Source organism: Macrotis lagotis, chromosome 1 (genome assembly GCF_037893015.1).
Source record: "Macrotis lagotis isolate mMagLag1 chromosome 1, bilby.v1.9.chrom.fasta, whole genome shotgun sequence".
In the NCBI taxonomy this organism is placed as follows: domain Eukaryota; kingdom Metazoa; phylum Chordata; class Mammalia; order Peramelemorphia; family Peramelidae; genus Macrotis; species Macrotis lagotis.
The window spans coordinates 176,883,483-176,905,032 of NC_133658.1; the positions used below are offsets into that span (position 1 = coordinate 176,883,483).

At 35.0% G+C, this 21,550-nt stretch overlaps 1 long non-coding RNA gene across 1 annotated transcript; it reads left to right on the plus strand.

The window, feature by feature from the left end:
- Positions 1-13,760: 13,760 nt before the first annotated feature.
- On the plus strand, positions 13,761-21,346 carry LOC141504431 (uncharacterized). The gene is made up of 3 exons (XR_012473368.1): positions 13,761-13,848; positions 14,884-15,065; positions 19,208-21,346. It is a non-coding gene; the product is annotated as an uncharacterized LOC141504431 (long non-coding RNA).
- The last annotated feature ends 204 nt before the right edge of the window (positions 21,347-21,550 follow it).

The following is a 21,550-nucleotide window of genomic DNA, read 5'->3' on the forward strand; positions in this document are numbered from 1 at the left end:
GAGAAATGGAAAATTGCCCTGATATCATTGAAAGAATACATCAATCCCCTCTGGAAAGGGATCCTATGATGAAAACACCAAGGAATATTGTGGCCAGATTCTAGAACTATCAAATAAAAGAAAAAATCCTGCAAGCAGCCAGAAAGAAACAAATTAAATACCAAGGAGCTACAGTAAGGATTATGCAGGACCTGGATGCATCAACATTAAGGGATCAAGGGGCTAGAAATGTGATATTTTGAAGAAAAAGGGAGCTTGGAATGCAGCCAAAAATCCACTATCTGGCAAAATTGAGCCTTCCTGGGGAAAAAAAATAATGAAATGGGAGACTTCCGACATTTCTTGATGAAAATATTAGAGCTAAATAGAAAATTTGGATATCAAACAGGAAACCCAAGAGACACATGAAAAGTTAAAAAAATGGTAAAGAAAAAAACTGCTATCCAGTTGATGAACTGAATATAAGATAAGATAAACTGGCTATATCTCCACCTGTGAGAAAAATTCATGTAACTCTCAAGAATTATAATTCTATTAGAGAGATATACTTAGCCCGAAGTGATGGACACTAATGACTTTTCTGTGACTCAGATAAAATGATTTAAAAACAACACCTCCTTAAAAGGGGGGGGACAGTAAAAAGATGGGAGGATGGAGCAGACTGAATGGGGTAAATCTCATTACATTAAGAGGTACAGGGGTGGCTAGGTGGTGCAGTAGATAGGTAGATAGAGCATTGGCCCTGGAGTCAGGAGTAACTGAGTTCAAATCCAGCCTCAGACACTTAATAATTACCTAGCCTTGCAAAAAACCTAAAAAAAAAGAAATAAAAGAGGTAAAAAGGAGCTATTGCAATAGAAGGGAAGAGGGGAGGAGGTGAGAACCACCTGAATCTTACTCTCATTAGATTTGGCTTAAAGTTAACATGTATACACTCAGTTAAGTTAAGGAACTTATCTTACTATTCAAGTATTAAAAAGAGAAAGGGGAGGGGAGGAGGAAAAAGGGGAACGAACAGAAGGAAGGGAAAGAAGAAGGGTCAAAGGGAAAGGGGAAAGAAAGGGTAGGGGTTGGATATAGAAGAGCAAATAAACTGAAGGTGGTGGTATTCAGAAACAAAATATCGTGGATGGATAAAATGAAAAAGGGGAACATACAAAAAGAGGGAAGATAGCATGGAGGGCAATAAAGAGTGAGTAATTATAACTTATAATGTAAAGGGGACAAACTCTCCCTTAAAACATAAACAAATAGCAGAGTGGATGAAAAACTAGGATCCAACAGTATCCTGCTTACAAGAAATTCCTTTGAAGCAGAGAGATACATATAGGATAAAGGTAAAAGGTTGGAGCAAAATATGTATTTCTTCAGCTGAAGTGAAAAAAAGCAGGGGTAGCAATCCTTATCTCAGACAAAGCAGTTGAAAAAATGGATTTTCTTAAAAGAGATGAGGAAAGAAACTATATTCTCCTAAAAGGTACCATAGACAATAAAGTAATTTCAATACTAAATATGTATCACCCAATGGTATAGCATCCAAATTCTTAGAGGAGAAGTTGAAGGAGATACATAAACAGCAAAACTCTACTGATAGGAGACCTAAACCAGATTTAGATAAATCTAACCATAAAATAAACAAGCAGAAAGTTACAGAGGAAAATAGATTGTTAGAATCTAGACATAATAGGCCTACAGAAGGAATTTAATGGGGATAGAAAGTGCCAGGCAAAAACATGACACTTACACAAAAATTGACCATGTATTAGGGCATAAAAATCTAATAAACAATTGCAGAAAGGCAGAAATAGTGAAGACATCTTTCTCAGATCATAATACAATAAAAAGCACATGCAATATTGGGCCAGGGAGATATAAACCCCAAATTTGAAACTAAATAACCTCATTTTAAAGAATGAGTTGATCAACCATAGCCATATAAAAAATTGCTCTAAATCATTAATTATTAGAGAAATGCAAATTAAAGCTTCGCTGAGGTACCACCTCACACCTCTCAGACTGGCCAATATGACCAGAATGGATAATGATCATTGTTGGAAGGGTTGTGGGAAATCTGGGACACTATTACACTGTTGGTGGAGCTGTGAACTCATCCAACCTTTCTGGAGAGAAATTTGGAACTACACCCAAAGGGCAACAAAAGTGAGCATACCCTTTGACCCAGGATCTATACCCTGAAGAGATGATGAAAAAGCATAAAAACATCACTTGTGCAAAAATATTCATAGCAGCCCTGTCTGTGGTGGCAAAGAATTGGACATCAAGTAAATGTCCTTCAGTTGGGGAATTGCTTAGCAAATTGTGGTATATGTATGTCATGGAACACTATTGTTCTATTAGAAACCAGGAGGGATGGGAATGCAGGGAAGCCTGGAGGGATTTGCATGAACTGATGCTGAGTGAGATGAGCAGTACCAGAAAAACACTGTACACCCTAACAGCAACATGGGGGTGATGTTCAACATTGAAGGACTCTCTCATTCCATCAGTGCAACAATCAGGGACAATTTTGGGCTGTCTGCAAAGGAGAGTGCCATCTGTATCCAGATAAAGATCCATGGAGTTTGAACAAAGTTCAAGGACTATTCCCTTTAATTTAGAAAAAAACAGATATCTTATTGTCTGATCTTGTTATCTCTTAGACTTTTTGTCTCTTCATTAAGGATATGATTTCTCTCTCATCACACTCAGTTTGGATCAATGTACAACGTGGAAACAAAGTAAAGATTGATAGATTGCTTTCCGTGGGGGTGGGGGTGGGGTGGGGGAAGGGAAGTAAGATTGGAGGAAAATTGTAAAACTCAAATATTATCTTCCATAAAAAAAAAGAATGAGTGGATCAAACAACAAATTATAGAAAGAATTAATTATTTCATCCTAGATAATGACAATGATGAAACAACATACCTAAACATAAGGGATACAGCCAAGGCAGCTGTCAGGGGATATATTATATCTTTAAATGCTTACATGAATAAATTAGAGAGAGAGAGGAAATCAATGAACTAAATACACAACTAAAAAAATTAGAGAAAGAACAAATTAAAAATCCCCAATTAAATACCAAATTAGAAATTCTAAAAATTAAAGGAGAAATTAAAAAAATCAAAGTAATGAAAATTATTGGACTAATAAATAAAATCAAGAGTTGGTTTTATGAAAAATAATGGAATTGATAAATCTCTGGTTAATTTTATTTAAAAAAGAAGAAGACCAATTTGCTAGTATCATGAATAAAAAAGGTGAACTCACCACCAAAGAGGAGGAAATTAAAGTAATAATTTGGAATTATTTTGGCCAACTCTATGCCAGGTGGATTCACAAGTTAATTCTATCCAACATTTAAGGAACAATTAGTTAAAAGTCTATATAAACTCTTTGGAAAAATAGGTGAAGACGAAACTCTGCCTAACTCTTTCTATAGAGACATCAATATGGTGCTGATACCTAAACCAGGAAGAGTTAAAACAGAGAAAAAATTATAGACTTATCTCCCTGATGAATATAGATGCAAAAATCTTAAATAAAATCTTAGCAAAATGATTGCAACAAGTTATCACTAGGATAATACATTATAAACAAGTATGATTTATCCCAGGAATGCAGGTTTGGTTCAATATTAGGAACACTGTTAGTATAATTAATTATATCAATAACAACCCTATCAGAAATCATATGCTTATCTCAATAGATGCTAAAAAAAGCTTTTGACAAAATATAGCATCCATTCCTACTAAAAACACTAGAGAGCATCGGAATAAATGGATTGTTCCTTAGAATAATAAGCAGTATCTATCTGAAACCATCAAAAAAGTATTATATGCAAAGGGGATAGGCTAGAGGCATTCCCAATAAGATCAGGGTGAAACAAGGATGCCCATTATCACCACTCCTATTCAATATCATATTAGAAATGTTAGCTTCACCAATAAGAGAAGAAAAAGAAATTGAAGGAATTAGAATTGGGAAGAAAGAGACAAAACTCTCACTGTTTGCAGATGACATGATGGTTTACCTAGAGAACCCCCAAAATCATCTAATAAACTATGAGAAATAATTAGCAACTTAAGCAATGTTGCAGGATATAAAATAAACTTTCATAAATCCTCATTTTTTTAGTTTTTGCAAGGCAGTGGGGTTAAGTGGTTTGCCCAAGGCTACACAGCTAGGTAATTATTAAGTGTCTGAGGCCTGATTTGAACTCAGGTACTCCTGACTCCAGGACCTGTGCTCTATCCACTGTGCCACCTAGCCACCCCAATCCTCAACATTTCTATATATGACTAGCAAAATGCAGCAGAAAGAGCTAGAAAGAGAAATTCCATTCAAAGTAACTTCAGAGAATATAAAATACCTGGGAGTCTACCTGCCAAGGCAGACTCAGAAATTTTTTGAAAACAATTACAAAACACTTCTCACACAAATAAAATCAGATTTAAATAACTGGGCAAATAGCAACTGCTCATGGATAGGCTGGGATAATATAATAGAAATGACAATAATACCAAAATTAAACTACTTATTTAGTGCCCTACTAATCAAAATTCCAAAAAAAATTACTTTAATGAGTTAGAAAGTAAATTCATATGGAGAAATAATAAGTCAAGAATTTCCAAGGATTTAATGAAAAAAGTGCAAAAGAAGGTGGCTTAGCCCTACCAGATCTCAAATTATATTATAAAGCATCATCAGTCATCAAAATTGTCTAGTATTGGCTAAGAAATAGAGTAGTGTATCAGTGGAATAGACTAGGTGCAATGACAGGAAATGATCATAGTAATCTGCTGTTTGATAAACCCAGAGAGTCCATCTTTTGAGATAAAAACTATCTCTTTGATAAAAACTGTTGGGAAAGTTGGAAGTTAGTATGGCAGAAACTTGGATTAGACCAACACCCACCCTATACCAAGATAAGATCAAAATAGATACAGGATTTAGACATAAAAAACAATATTATAAGTAAACTAGGAGATCAAGGATTAGTTTACCTGTCAGATCTACAGAAAGGGAAACAGTTTATGACCAAGGAAGAGATGGAGAACATCATTAAAAATAAATTAGACAGTTTTTATTATATTAAATTAAACAGCTTTTGCACAGACAAAACTACTGTAACCAAGATCAAAAGAAATTTAGTAAATTGGGAAACAATTTTTACAACTAGTATTTCTGACAAAGGACTTCTTTCTAAAATATACAGAGAACAGAGTCAAATTAAAAAAAAAACAAGCCATTCCCCAATTGACAAATGGTCAAAGGATATGCCAAGGCAATTTGCAAATGAGGAAATCAAAGTGATCCATAGTCATAGGAAAAATTGCTCTAAATCACTACTTAAAACACCTCTCAGGTACAAAAAACCTATGGTAATGGAGGGGAAGAAGGGTGTAGAGGAGAAACACCTGAATCTTCTGCTCATCAGACTTGGCTTAAAGTCAACCTACACATACTCAGTTAACTTATAAAACATCTAACCTTTCAAGCATTAAAAGGGGAAAAGGGGAGGGGGGACAGAGAAAGGGAAGGGGAGTGGAGGAAATAAGGGGAAATAACAAAAGGAAGGGAAAGGAACAGGGAAAGGGGAAAGAAAGGGGAGGGTGTGATATAGGAGGGCAAACACACTGAAGGGGGTGGTATTCAGAAACAAAATACTGGGGAATATGGATAAAAGCGGGGGAAAGGGGGAAAATACAAACAGAGGGAAGATAGCACAGAAGGCAATAAAGAATTGGTAATCATAACCTTGAATGTGAATGGGATGAACTCTCCCTTAAAACATAAGCAAATAGCAGGGTGGATTAAAAACCAGAATCCTACAATATGCTGCTTACAAGAAACTCATTTGAAGCAGAGAGATACATATAGAGTAAAGGTAAAAGGTTGGAGCAAAATACATTTTGCTTCAGCTGAAGTAAAAAAAAAGCAGGGGTAGCAATCCTTATCTCAGACAAAGCAGCAGCAAAAATAGATAGCATTAAAAACCTAATGATCAACTGCAGAAAGGCAGAAATAGTGAATACATCTTTCTCAGATCACAATGCAATAAAAGTCATATGCAATACTGGCCAAGGAGATATAGACCCAGAGCAAATTCGAAACTGAATAACCTCATCTTAAAAATGAGTGGACCAAAAGACAAATTATAGAAAGAATTAACCATTTTATCATAGATGATGATAATAATGAAACAACATACCAAAACCTATGGGATTCATTCAAAGCAACTCTCAGGGGATATATTATAGCTCTAAATGCTTATATGAATAAATTGGAGAAAGAGAAAATCAATGAACTAAACATGCAACTAAAAAAATTAGAAAAAGAACAAATCAAAAATCCCCAATCAAATACCAAATTAGAAATTTTAAAAATTAAAGGAGAAATTAATAAAATTGAAAGCAAAAAAACTATTAAATTAATAAATAAAACCAAAAGTTGGTATTATGAAAAAAACAATAAAATTGATAAACCTCTGGTCAATTTGATTAGAAAAAAGAAAGAAGAAAACCAAATTGCTAGTATTATAAATGAAAAAGGTGAACTCACCACCAATGAGGAGGATATTAAAGTAATAATTTGAAATTATTTTGCCCAACTTTATGCCAATAAATTTGATAATCTAAGTGAAATGGATGAATATTTACAAAAATATAAGTTGCCCAGGTTAAATGAAGAAGAGATTAAATACCTGAACAACCCTATCTCAGAAAAAGAAATTCAACAAGCCATTAGTGAACTCCCTAAAAAAAAATCTCCAGGGCCTGATGGATTCACAAGTGAATTCTACCAAAAATTTAAGGAACAATTGGTTCCAATTCTATATAAACTCTTTGGAAAATTAGGGAAAGATGGAACTCTGCCTAACTCTTTCTATGAAACCAATATGGTACTGTTACCTACACCAGGAAGAGTTAAAACAGAGAAAGAAAATTATAGACCTATTTCCCTGATGAATATAGATGCAAAAATCCTAAATAAAATCTTAGCAAAATGACTACAAGTCATCACTAGGATAATACATTATGATCAAGTAGGATTTATTCCAGGAATGCAGGGTTGGTTCAATATTAGGAAAACTGTTAGTATACTCAATTATATCAACAACAAACCTATCAGAAATCATATGATCATATCAATAGATGCTGAAATAGCTTTTGACAAAATACAGCATCCATTCCTATTAAAAACACTAGAGAGTGTAGGAATAAATGGACTGTTCCTTAAAATAATTAGCAGTATCTATCTGAAACCATCAACAAGCATTATATTCAATGGGGAGAGGCTAGAGGCATTCCCAATAAGATCAGGGGTTAAACAAGGGTGCCCATTATCACCACTACTATTCAATATTGTATTCGAAATGTTAGCATCAGCAATTAGGGAAGAAAAAGAAATTAAAGGAATTAGAATTGGGAAGGAAGAGACAAAACTCTCACTATTCGCAGATGACATGATGGTCTACCTAGAGAATCCCAAGAAATCATCTAAAAAACTAAAACAATTATCAATTTTAGCAAAGTTCCAGGTTATAAAATAAACCCCCATAAATCCTCAACCTTCCTATATATGACTAGCAAGAAACAGCAGGAAGAGCTAGAAAGAGAAATTCCATTCAGAGTAACCTCAGACAGTGTAAAATACTTGGGAGTCCATTTGCCAAGACAGACTCAGAATCTTTTTGAAAACAATTATAAAACACTTCTCACACAAATTAAATCAGATTTAAATAACTGGGCAAATATCAACTGCTCATGGATAGGAGAGCTAATATAATAAAAATGACAATTCTACCAAAACTAAACTATCTGTTTAGTGCCCTACCAATCAAAATTCCAAAAAATTACTTTAATGAGCTAGAAAAAATTGTAAGTAAATTCATATGGAGAAATAAAAAGTCAATAATTGCCAGGAGCCTAATGAAAAAAAATGCAAATGAAGGTGGCTTAGCACTACCTGATCTAAAATTATATTATAAAGCATCAGTCATCCAAACTGTTTGGTATTGGCTAAGAAATAGAGTAGTGGACCAGTAGAATAGACTAGGTGTAAAAGCAGGAGAGGATTATAGTAATCTGCTGTTTGATAAACCCAAAGAGTCAGGCCACTGGGTAAAAACTCCCTCTTTGATAAAAACTGTTGGGATAATTGGAAGTTAGTATGGAAGAAACTTAGATTAGACCAACACCTCACACCCTTTACCAAGATAAGATCCAAATGGTTACAGGACATAGACATAAAAAACAATAAGCAAATTAGAAGATCAAGGACTAGTCTACCTGTCAGATGTATGGAAAGGGGAACAGTTTATGACTAAAGAAGAGTTGGAGAACATCACCAAAAACCAATTAGATGATTTCAATTACATTAAATTAAAAAGGTTTTGCACAGATAAAACCAATGTAATCAAGATCAAAAGAAAAGTAGTAAATTGGGAAACAATCTTTACAACTAATGATTCTGACAAAGGACTCATTTCTAAAATATACAGAGAACTGAGTCATACTTTTAAAACAAAAAGCCATTCCCCAATTGACAAATGGTCAAAGGATATGCAAAGGCAATTTACAGATGAGGAGATCAAAGCAATCCATAGCCATATGAAAAAATGCTCTAAATCATTAATTATTAGAGAAATGCAAATTAAAGCTTCCCTGAGGTACCACCTCACACCTCTCAGATTGGCCAGTATGACCAGGAAGGATATTGATCATTGTTGGAAGGGATGTGGGAAATATGGGACACTATTACACTGTTGGTGGAGCTGTGAACTCATCCAACCCTTCTGGAGAGCTATTTGGAACTATGCCCAAAGGGCAACAAAAATGTGCATACCCTTTGACCCAGCAATACCACTACTGGGTCTATACCCGGAAGAGATGAGGAAAAAGGGTAAAAACATTACTTGTACAAAAATATTCATAGCAGCCCTGTTTGTGGTGGCAAAGAACTGGAAGTTGAGTGAATGTCCATCAATTGGGGAATGGCTTAGCAAACTGTGGTATATGTATGTCATGGAACACTAATGTTCTATTAGAAACCTGGAGGGATGGCAATTCAGGGAAGCATGGAAGCATTTGCATGAACTGAGGCTGAGTGAATTGAGCAGAACCAGAAGAACATTGTACACCCTAACAGCAATGTGGGGGTGATGATCAATCTTAATGGACTTGCTCATTCCATCGGTGTAATAATCAGGTACAATTTTGGGATATCTGTAATGGAGAATACCATCTGTATCCAGAGAAACAATTGTGGAGTTTGAACAAAGACCAAAGACTATTACCTTTAATTTAAAAAAAATACACCCTTATCTTATTATGTAATTTTGCTTTCTTTTATACTTTATTTTTCTTACTTAAGGATATGATTTCTCTCTCATCACATTCAACTTAGTTCAATGTATACCATGGAAACAATGTAAAGACTAATAGACTGCCTCCTGTGGGGAGGTAGGGGGTGGGGGGAGAGAAGCTAGACTAGGGGAAAATTTATAGTATTCAAAATAAATAAAATCTTTTATAAAAAAATGCTTATAGGGCAGCTAGGTGGTGCAGTGGATAAAGCACCGGCCCTGGAGCCAGGAGTACCTGGGTTCAAATCCGGTCTCAGACACTTAATAATTACCTAGCCATGTGGCCTTGGGCAAGCCACTTTACCCCATTTGCCTTGCAAAAAAAACCAACCTAAAAAATGCTTATATAAAACTGCATTTTATTGAACCCCTTCTATGTGTAAGGTAGTGTGTTACACCTTGGGGACACAAAAACAGAAAAGAAAGAAAAGAAAGCCCTTTAGATCTTACAACACTTAAACAGAGAAGTTTATATATAGCAACTTGAGAAGGGAGAAGACATTAATGGGAAATGGGGAAGAGAACCAAGAAAAGCTTCCCCAAAGAACTAAGTCTCAAAGGAAGCTGATGTTTGCCCTTCATTTTCAAAGAAGATCATAACTTAAGGGGATGTGATGCCATGACAAGCACATGAATTGGATTTGAGTTAGGGGGTTCTGTACAAGTCCCCATCCTCTCTCCTCCTGAATTATCTAGGTCCAGTAGCCAGATATGAACCAGGATGACTGGAGCTGGTCCTGGATGTGAGGCACACAGCTAGTAAGAAAGAAATGTCTGAGTCTGGATTCAAGCTCCCTTCCTCCTGACTCCAAGGCCAATGCTCTATGGACTGTGTCACCTAGCTTGATGGGTCTCTAAAAGACAAATTTTAGCTTACATTTATTCTGAAGTGCCTCATTTGATTCTCTCAATCACCCTGCATTTTATAGATGAAATAATTGGGACTCAGGTTCACACAAGTCACAATTGTCTGAGGAGAGATTTGAATTCTAATTCTCCTGACTTCAAACCATATATTCTTCTATTCTCTTCACCAGAGCCATCAAACACTTCAGCTCACAGTGGAGTGCTACCTGAACTAGACTAAAATATAAATCAGAAATATTTAACAAAATAAATAAAATAACAATAAAATATATGATATTAATATGTAGTTTTCTTTTTATTTTTAGGTTTTTGCAAGGCAAATGGGGTTAAGTGGCTTGCCCAAGGCCACACGGCTAGGTAATTATTAAGTGTCTGAGACCAGATTTGAACCCAGGTACTCTTGACTCCAAGGCTGGTGCTTTATCCACTATGCCACCTAGCCACCCCTGATATGTAGTTTTCTAAGGCAATAAATATGTGGCCATTGGATTCCTTTTGTACAGTTTAGTGGTCACATATGACACCAACTGCTCTGCCTCTGTGGTCCATTTGTGATCTTCTATTAGTTCTGCAATTTTGGGTTTTTTTTAAAGTTTAAGGGAATTATTTGTTATATTTGAAAGGTTTTTGTTAACATTTTGAAGAAACCAGTAAGGTAACCAACAATCCAATCCAATTCCCTTGGAATTATCTTTATTCCTGGTATCCTTGGATAAAGCCTAATGTGATCTTATTATTTGCCTACAGGCAGAGATTGTCATGAAAGGAACCCTGACTAGGGCTACTCAAAGCAGCTGGGTTTTTTAGCAAATAATATGTGATCAAACTGATCTTTGGAAGTAATCTTTTACCCATCCCATAGTTTATCTTTTTGACAAATGGGAAACACTAACTTGTATTCTTGTGCCTGGAAAAATCTAATTCATATCACATGGGTCTCAACTTGATTAGGTTAGTTAAGAATGGTCCCCAAAGAATAATCTAGACTTGGGAAGGAAATCGGAAGATTTCTAGGGAGTAAAGAATTACAGCACCATTTTAAAAAACAAAACAAACAAAACTCCCTAAACAAAACTCAAAGCTCTCAATCACCTAAGAAAATAAATTAACAAATTGAACACGGCACTAAACCAATGGAGCAAAAACAAACATTGCTGAGGTAAATGATTTATACCAAAGGTAAAGTATACTTCAACAGTGGATGATTCCATTCCAGTAGGTGATGTCAATGTTTATATCATTTGGCCAAAATAGATATGGCATGAAGGTGGTTTGTCTGGGAAGAGCTATTCTGATTGGTATGTGGGGCAGAATGAGTACATCCAAGTCTTGGGCATGTTACAGTTCTGGTATCTTTGGAAAGAAAAAAAAAACTCATGAAAAGATTTATTACCAGTGGCCATTTTTGGCAATAGATGAATATCTCAATAAGAACAAAAATACTAAGTTCAGGCTTTTTGAGGCTTTGGCTTTGCCTGCTCTTAATCATGATTCTGAATGCTGGCCTTCAAAATAACACAATCACATTGAGTTAGTCTCTTTTTACTTGTTATGGAACATGTGTTGGAAAAAACAGTATGTGGGTGTAAAGCAATTGGGACAGAAAAGAATGCTATTTAGGCAGATCCAAGAAAGGATGCTGTAGAGTTTTGGTCATGTAAAGAGGGTGATTATCTGGACAAAATGCTTTTATTTGGCTGAATATAAGAGCAACAGTCCAGCTAGTGTGGAGAGAAAGGAATAGGATGTGTGTAATGAGCTTGCGATTTTAATTCCTCATTTCCTAAAATCCTCACTACCTCCTTGTAGGAGGAATGTGTGCTTTATACCCACATCACATGTATAAGCAAACATGTTAACTACCTTTAACTGTGATTTCTCTTCTCCACATACTCTATTTAAAAAAAACCCAGTGATCGATGTTTATATGTAACCAGATTGATATTTGTTATTTAGTCCCTGTAGTGGTATTGATAGTCAGAATAGTATGGTGAATAGAGGACCACCCTCTTTCCAGATTCAAGAAAATCCGGGTTCACATAATGCATCTTATACTTTATGACTCTTGGTAGGAAAGAAATTAGATGACTTTGGGGAATTATGTTGACTGGAACTTATGAGCAACAGTTCTGTGAATCAGCTCATTAGTTACCATTAGAACTCTGAAGGGAGAAGGAGTCAACCACCCTCTGGGAATATGACCTACCAATGTGACTAGGGGTGGAGAAGTAATCTCATAGGAGTGTTAAAAGTACAAAATACAATATGAATAACATTGAAGAAATGTGGAGCTCTTGTTTTTATTAAATTTTTATTAAAGCTCAAAGTATTTAAAAGGGGGACAGTAGTAAGAAAAATAGAGCATTACTCCTTAGAAAGTGTACACTAGAATCATGAAGTAGCAAACACCTAAATCCTGATGGAGACTTAACTTTTGTCATGTTTTCTTTTGTTTATAGAAAGAGCATATAAAGAAGATCTGCATATAAAGGATTCCTATAAACTTCATTTATCAAGAGCTTCTGAAAGCATTCTGCTGTATACTGAATAATGATGAAATGAGTGATTGAAGAAATATTGAGATTAGAGAATTTAAAGATTTATGGAGCCATTAAGTATCTTTTACTGCCTCTCATTTTGTATATGTGGAAACTGATGTCCAAAAAGTTGAATTGACTTACCCACGACTATACAGATCAGAAGATCCAAAATCCAAACCCAAGCTCACTAGGTGCTAAAAGCTAGGGCTCTTTCTACCCCATCACACTATTACAGACCTTGTCAATTAAGTTCATAGGCTAATGCACTTAGCACACATAAAGGTTTGTGTACAGTTGTTTCATAATACTCATTATGCAAATAATAAATGAATAATACTTGAATTGATGGAGATTGAATTAGAGCCAAGAAAATAACATATATATATATATATTTTTTTCCTTTTTGTTTGTTTTTTGCAAGGCAGTGGGATTAAGTGACTTGCCTAAAGGCACATAGCTAAGTAATTTTAAGTATCTGAGGACAGATTTCAACTCAGGTCCTCCTGACTCCGGGGTTGGTGCTCTATCCACTGTGCCACCTAGCTACCCAAAAAATAGCATATATATGAAGACTATTACAATGTATATGAAAGCAATCACAAAACAATGTAAAAATGAATGTAGTACAAAAACAAGCATGGCCCTATAGAAGAGATATGAGAAAGCATGCCCACACAAACATTCCTGATTTCCATAGGTATGGCATATTGTATAAATTGTTGACTTTTTAGATGTATTGATTGGTTCTATTAATTGGTTTTTCTCTTTTTCTTTCTTAAAATTATTTTTGTTTTGTAGAATCCTTCTTGGGGAGGAGAAATAGAGGTATTTAGAAGAAATTTAGATAAAAGAAAATCAATAAAAATTTATTTCAAAAATAAATGAATGAATGTTTTTAATGTCTCTCTCAAAGAGACAGTGAATGTTGTTCCTGTAGCTTTAAGAGTCAAATAGAATGTTGACAAAAGCAGTTTGGGCTGGGAGTTTGAAACAGTTGAGAAATTATTATGAATTGCTTATCCCTAGGGAGTTAGGAAGCATATGTGTGTTATCTGTGATCTATGAGATTTTGTGAGTAATCTGTGTAAAAGATAGAGGTGATATGAAAATTCTTTCTTGTCAAAACATTCATAAGAAATATGTTATAAAGTAATGTTATAAGTAAAATTCTATGAAGTGGGGTGGCTAGGTGGCATAGTGGATAAAGCACTAGCCTTGAAGTCAGGAGTACCCGGGGTTCAAATCTGGTCTCAGACACTTAATAATTACCTAGCTGTGTGGCCTTGGGCAAGTCACTTAACCCCATTTGCCTTGCAAAAACCTAAAAAAAATCTATGAAGAGTTTTTGAGAAGGTGGCAAGTACAGTATATATTGGAAGGACTATTTCCTGTGATTACTTGAGAGTAAAAAAGAGAAAAGATTAATCTAGACTATTAACTAAGAGACTATTCAATTTTTTAATTTGAGAAGAAAATGAAAAAAAATATTCTCATGAGACTTTACTCAATAATTGAAATAAATTGAATGGTGTGAGCCTGCATTTCCAGTCAAGTGAAACAGAATTATCTATTGTTATACTGAGGGTTTGAGGTAACTTGGGCTGTGATGCTTGGCATAGTCAAAAATATGGTACATTATTATATATTTCTTTGCTTTATTATTGCTTTCATTCATTAATAAAATTGTACATGTATATATATAATATATTCAATTATGTTAATATATATTTAAACATAGAGAGACATGAATAATCACCCATGGAAAAGTTTACTCCAATTCATTCAGTATTTAAAATTGAATGCTTGAGGTGATTAATTTATGAGAAATAAATTGCAATTTATTAATAAGAAACAAATTATTCAAACACATCCCTGTAGCAGGTTCGTGCTAAGGAGGTTAAAAGTGAATCAGAGAATGAAATAATTGGCAGGTTGAGGAGTGACACAGAAGGTGAGGTATGGTCAATTCTCAATATTTCTTTATTACACAAGGGAACATGATCATCCTCAACAACTTGCATATGTGTTCAAGTTTTTTGTCTCAGAATGTAAGCTCTTTGAGGACAATGACTGTTTTGCTTTTTTTTTTTCCGTATCCCCATCCAGCACTTAGCATAGTTTCAGCAACCAGTAAATGCCGACTGTGTCTCAGATTCTTTGGCAACTAGATTAACAATATGAAAACCATCATCACCATCAGTGATGTGAACTAAAGGGAATCTGAAAAAATACTGGGCTGGGAGTTAGGAGAATGCCAGTTATATTCCTAACAAACTCCATGGACTAGGGTAAGTGATTTAACTTCTCTATATCTCAGTTTCCTCATCTGTAAAATAAGGAGTTTAGACATGATCTGAGGTTCATTGCAGCTCTATGATTCTAGAAATCTTTTTGTAAATTTAAAAATCCCTTTGAAACTGGATCTGTTCTTTTAAATTTAGATAGAAGGGAAAACATGGACTAAAGGAAAGAGCATAGCACTTAGAATTAGATCATCTAGGTGTCAATTCCAACTCTACTCTTTAATAATCCCTGGCATATATATAGGACTTAGAGTATGGCAAAGTGTCTTTAAGTTAATTTAAATAAATTATTTCATTTGATTCTCACAGCTATCCTGTAAAGTAGGTAATGGGAATGTAGAGTTATAATTTCATTCTATAGAGAATTCCCAATATGAAAACTCCTATAGGTCATCAGTTTGTCTCTAACCTATAATCTTAGTTACCTGGGACCCCAAGAAGTTAAATGTCTTTTAGCCATGGTCACTCAACCACTTATTATTAATAATGCTATCATTAGGGGTAGCTAGGTGGTGTAGTAGAATGGCATCCTGGAGTCAAGAGGACCTGTGTTCAAATTCAACCCCAGGTGCTTAATATTTATTTAGCTGTGTGATCTTGGTCAAGTCACTTAACCCTAATGCCTTGCAAAAATTAAAAAAAAATAATGCTATCATTATTAATCAATGATAAATTGCAATTTGTTCATTAGAAGCAAATTTTCCAAACATAAATATGTATCAGGCAAAAGATAGGGAGGGTAAAAGCATATTGGAAAAGAAGTGAATTGGCAGACTAAGAAGTGACATGGAAGATTAGGTATGGGAGATCCTCATATTTCTGTTTTATACAAGGGGACATGGTTCCTCTTGAGGCAGGTTTAACAGTCACCACTATTCCCATTTTACAATGAGAAAATTGAGGCTTAAAGAGTTCAAATATCTAGTCTATGACCACAAAACTAATTAAGTACCAGATAAAGGATTTGAACCCGGGTCCTTCTAGATTTTAGGGCCAGCACTCTTATTACTGCACCTTTAATTTAATAACTGTGTGACTATGGGTAGGCCACAACCTTTCTAAACTAAATGGTGATAATTACTTATAAAACTCGACCATCTTCCTTTCCGATCTCCTCCTTACTGTGAATAAAAGTATAGGAACTGAACCTATAGCTTTTCCTGATTTAGGGATCTCCTGTATGGGAAAACTCTTCAAATGAAGATTCTTTAGCTCAAAGTCTTGGAGAATTGCCTAGGACACAGAGAAGGGACTTGCCTAGGGTCACAGTTACTGGATATGAGATAGGCTTAGAACCTAGGTCTGACTGACTCTTAAGCTAAGTCTCTATCCACTGTACCAGGCTGCTATTTAAACTTATTAACTGTCAAGCAAATCTATTATTATATCATCCACACATTTGGCTTTTATTCAACTGAGACATCCTTCTATTTAAGCCTGCATTGGCAAATTGTAGATGACTTGAAAAATTCTTACATCTGACAAAAGACTATTTCATTGTCTTTATTGATTATTTGTATTCTTATTATGGTTTTAGAATTGACAGTTAAAAATTCAGTTAACTATAAACTTGAACCAAATGTCTTATGGATTAACTATGGTATTAATTTGGTTTAATATTAATGTTTTGGACATTATTTGTGGTAAGGTTAAAAATATCATAAAAATCAAATGAAGTACATGTGTTCTAGCCAATGTTTGAACAAACAACTCAGCCATTAAAAAATTATTTTTGAAAAGAAAAATGGTATGACCCAAAGAATCCATTCTCATAGTGAAAACTAAGTATGAGTTAAGAGCATGTTCTGAAAGGAGCAGTTCTTTAGGAGATCAAGACTTGTCATTTATTAAACTTAAAATTCATCCAGTTTTACTGAGAGCAGGTTAAAAAGGCACTTGAAAGTAGGAAAAAGTATTGGTTTTGGATCATTTTAATACTAAAACCCACTTTCAGATGATTTTCAAAAGACAAACTAACAATTTGTTCACCAATATTCTGCCAAGTCTGATATTAAAAGGAGTTACATATAATCTCATGGAAAATAAAAATGGTTTTAGATGTAACCTGAGCCTATTTTTCAATCCAGAAAAATTGTGCAAGGCAAATATGTTCTGATTTATGATGGGCTTGCTTTATTGGACCCATAGTGCTTCTGTCTGTCAAACCTACTTGTAGCAATATTCATCTCAGTAAAAAAAGCAATGATCATACATATTCTACTCAGCCAATAATAACAGAAATTTTCTGCATTGATGTTAGGATCTGGCTCACCTTGGACCTAAAGAAACTTGAAGGAATTTAGGCATGATCACTTCATTCTTTCTTTTTAATTTCCTTTCCTGATCCCTTCCTTCCTTCCTTCCTTCCTTCCTTCCTTCCTTCCTTCCTTCCTTCCTTCCTTCCTTCCTTTCTCTCTTTTTTCTTTTCCTTTTTAAATTCTTTCCTTTCTTATTTTTTCTCTCCCTCCTTCCTCTCTTTCTTTCTTTCTTTCTTTCTTTCTTTCTTTCTTTCTTTCTTTCTTTCTTTCTTTCTTTCTTTCCTGTATAATCTTTTTCAATAAGGAGGAAAATGAAAATAAATATTAGGCAGAGAGTGAAGGGGACTCTTTGCTGCACTTTTAGAAAAAGGCAAACCATCCTACCTTAGTGTCATTCCGTTTCAGAGTGATTCTTCCTTCTAACTTAACCTAAAACTGTTTTGTCAATTCCCCTGATTACCCAGAGAAGCAAACAGGATCTGCCCTCAAGATTACTGTTGTCTTAGACAACACAGAGATCAATACTTTCCTATGTGCATGAGTAAATTGGAGAAGGTAGCTGGCACTGTGAGTGTAGAAGCCTCTGGTTTATATATGATCCTATAAACAGTTCCCTGCAATAGGACTACTATGAATGTGTATAATTATTTATAGCTCTAAAATCTAATTTTAAACTACTTGACTTTTAAAAAATAATTATCTCTTAACTATTTTAAGCTAAATAGGTAGATAAAAAGATAAATATTTGTAATGGAAAAGTGACCAGTAAAGGAATTCCTTAAGAGTATGTGTAATATTATCTGCCTTTTGTATATCTACTTGGAGGTCTTAAATCAGAAGTTTTGTTTTCAGATCTCGCTCTGATACTAGTTATGTGACCATGGTCTAGTTATTTAGTTTCTTTGAGTCTTAGTTCTTCCATCTGTAAAATTAGGATAATAATGCCAAATTTACTATTCTAGCACATACTTTATAAAGTTTTGAGAATCAGTACCAATAGCTGACATCTCTATAGGTTTTTTTGGGGCTGGGGGCAAGGTAATCAGAATTAAGTGACTTTCCCAGGGTGAAATAGCTAGCAAGTTTCAAGTATCTGAGGCTGAATTTTTAACTCAGGTCCTCCTGATTCTGAGGCTGATGCTTCTATTGGCTTTAAGAGCAATCTTTGCTTGTCGGATTTTAGGGCAGAAAAGGACCTCACTAGTCATCTAGTCCTACTATGCTCATTTTTAGATGAGCTGAGGTCTGGAAGGTCAAATGACACACTGCATATATCATTTGAGCCTCACAAGATCCTAGGAAGTCAACTCTACATGTGTTATTCATCCCACTTTATAAAGTTCAAGTGATGTTTCTGTGGTCACACAGCAAGTGTCAGGAGCAGATTTCAAACCAAGATATCTAACAATATACCAGAGATTACACCAAGATATATATATATACATATATATGTATATATATATACATATATATATTATATAAATAGAGATGATGTATATAAAATTCATTGAGAGATAGAAGGGGAACAAGCATCATTAAGCCCATACTATGTGCTAAACATTTACACATATTATCTTACTTGATTTCAGTTATAGCATTATATAGGTCAAACTTTATTAACCATCTCATTTTAAAGATGAGAAATCTGAAGCCCAGAAAAATCAAGAGTTTTAGAATTCTGGAAAGAAAGACCCTGCTTGGGAAAAATTATTCATCTGACTCCTTAGAAAGGAAAATCTGAAGACTCAGTAAAAACATTGCCCACAGATTTAGACTCTCGTTTACAATGTTATGCAATACTGTGTTTGTTGAATAAAGGAATGTGTACTTTTCTCACCTAATATGGTGAGATATATTATTTATTCATAGAATGCTGGGACTGGAAGAAAACAGAAGACCATCTAATCTATCTTGATTTTGGAAATGAAGAAATTGAACTCCAGAGAGGTTAAGCACTTTGTCCTAGATCACACAACTGGCTAATGACAGAATTGGAAACGGAACCCAGACTTCTTGGTTTCTAGTCTAGTGCCCATTTCACTATTTTGACCCTGCTTTTTTGTCTCATTTTAAGGTATTCTTATTCCAAACTGGCCTTTTCCTTTTTCCTTTTGTTAATGGATCAAAGGATGGCATCCAAACTGTAAGCTGATGTTACCTCAGGGCATTTAGATAATGTGGGGGGGGGGGGTAAAAGGAAAAGGAAAGGGGAAAAAAATACCCACCCTTGGACAATTGTTATTCCAATGAGTAAAGCCTCTGAGGCTGCACAGCCAGTTCCTTGTAAGACCAAGAAAGATAGATCAGTTGGCAGCTCACATAATCAACTTGTGGATAAAAGTGTGTTTATACAGCTGGATAACTCTATAAGGAGCAGAGCTGAAAACTGGCTGCTAGCAAAGTGTTGGCAGGCACAAGCCCTATACATGTGTTTCCTGTTAAAGAGGATGGACTGCACTAATGCTGTCCCTCTGGTCTCAGAGCCCATATGCCTGTGTATCATCCTAGGTCGTCAGGTGATGACAGCCAAGTCACTTGGTAACACATCCTAAGGGTATATTCAAATTTGCTCTCATCTGGGATTTGAAAGTAAAAATTTTCATCCAATTTTGTTGAATGTGGTTATTAAAAGCACAATGAAAATTTTGGCTCCTAAGCTATGCTTCAGATTTGCAGTGAAAAAGTCAGTGAACAGATCAGTTCTGGCTATTTCAAATCACCTGGTCCTTTGATTTCATTTTTTTTTCTTTTTTGATTGAACAGAATCTTTTTTTTTGGGGGGGGGGGAAGCTGTGCCCTTGGTTTCTGAAAGAAGGCAGAATACTGCATTGGATTCCTCTAGAGCATTTTAGCAACTTTGGCAAGGATATTGAATGACATCTGGAGCTCTGGATTCAAAACTAGATTCATAAAAGTGAGCACGAGAGTTTGAAATTAACAAGGGGCCATGACTGGATAAAGCCTGTGTTGTGGAATTAAAGAAAACTAGATAAAGATGTAGCCTGGATAAATGAACTTCTAAAATACTGCCTCCATGCAGAGAAAATACTAAAACATTAAATAAACTCATTCTTTTGTTCCAGAAATGTGCAAACTTCTCCTGAGACAACTCTTTAATCATCAAGATGCAATCTCAGTTGCAAGCCATATGAAAAACTAAGGGAAAATTCCAAACAAACTCTTTATATTTTAAAGTAATTCTAAAACTTTTGAAGTCAACTAAAAAGGAGATTCACTTAAGGGCAATAGTATGCAAAGATAATGGATGAAATAGAGAAAGGCAATGGTTTTAATACTAGGGGAAGAGAAAAGTTTTTCACCTAACTCAAGCCCCTGTGATTTACATGAAACTTTAGGGGAGATAAGAGTTTGAGAGAACTCTTCAGAAGTTTCACCTAGCTCTTTTGAAAATTTGTAAAGTGGAGATCTCAGGAATGATTTGCACTAGTAGTAATATGGTTGTAATTTAAATTATTTTTTTTAAAATGAGACCATGGAAGTCCAAAAGGCAACAGAAGTGAGTTCAAAAGATTAAACTTAAGGGTTTTGCTAGTTAATTGATTGAATATAGCTGGCTAGAATTTGAATATCAAAAAAATAAAATATCCTGAGATAAACCCTTCAGAAAAGATATCCTAGCATCTGCCAAAGTGACTCAATATAGAGAATAGACCTTAAAAACTAACAGATGGTAGGAGAGGGAAACTCATTAGAGAGACTCTTGCAGAGAGCAGAAATCCCAATCAGAATAGTAGAGAGCAGTGATACTACTAGAGAGCAATGAGATAACCTCCACAGAAGATACCGATACTGTCAATGCCACACTGCTATGGGCACAGTTATTTAGGGGTGTGCTTCTCTAGGCATGATTCCTGATCCTCCATAGTCTTCTTCCCCACAATGGTGTAATTATTTCATGTGTAACCTATGAAAGAGAATACTCTAAAAATTATAGGGGTGAACTTTCCTATTTTCTTTGTTATTTGATTAAATGTCATTTCCTTGAAATTGATGTGCTGCCTGATTAGTCTGGTAAAATAGCTCTTAAAATGTCACATTCCTTGACATAGCTGGACTTAGGGGACTGGGCATTGAGTCTTCTCCTCCTCCAGATTCTTATCCCCCACTTAGAAATCTCAAGGAAGGGAGTGAGGTATTTCTTTTCCCTGTCATTGGGTCAATCCCCCATCAATACCATCTTCTCCCTTCACC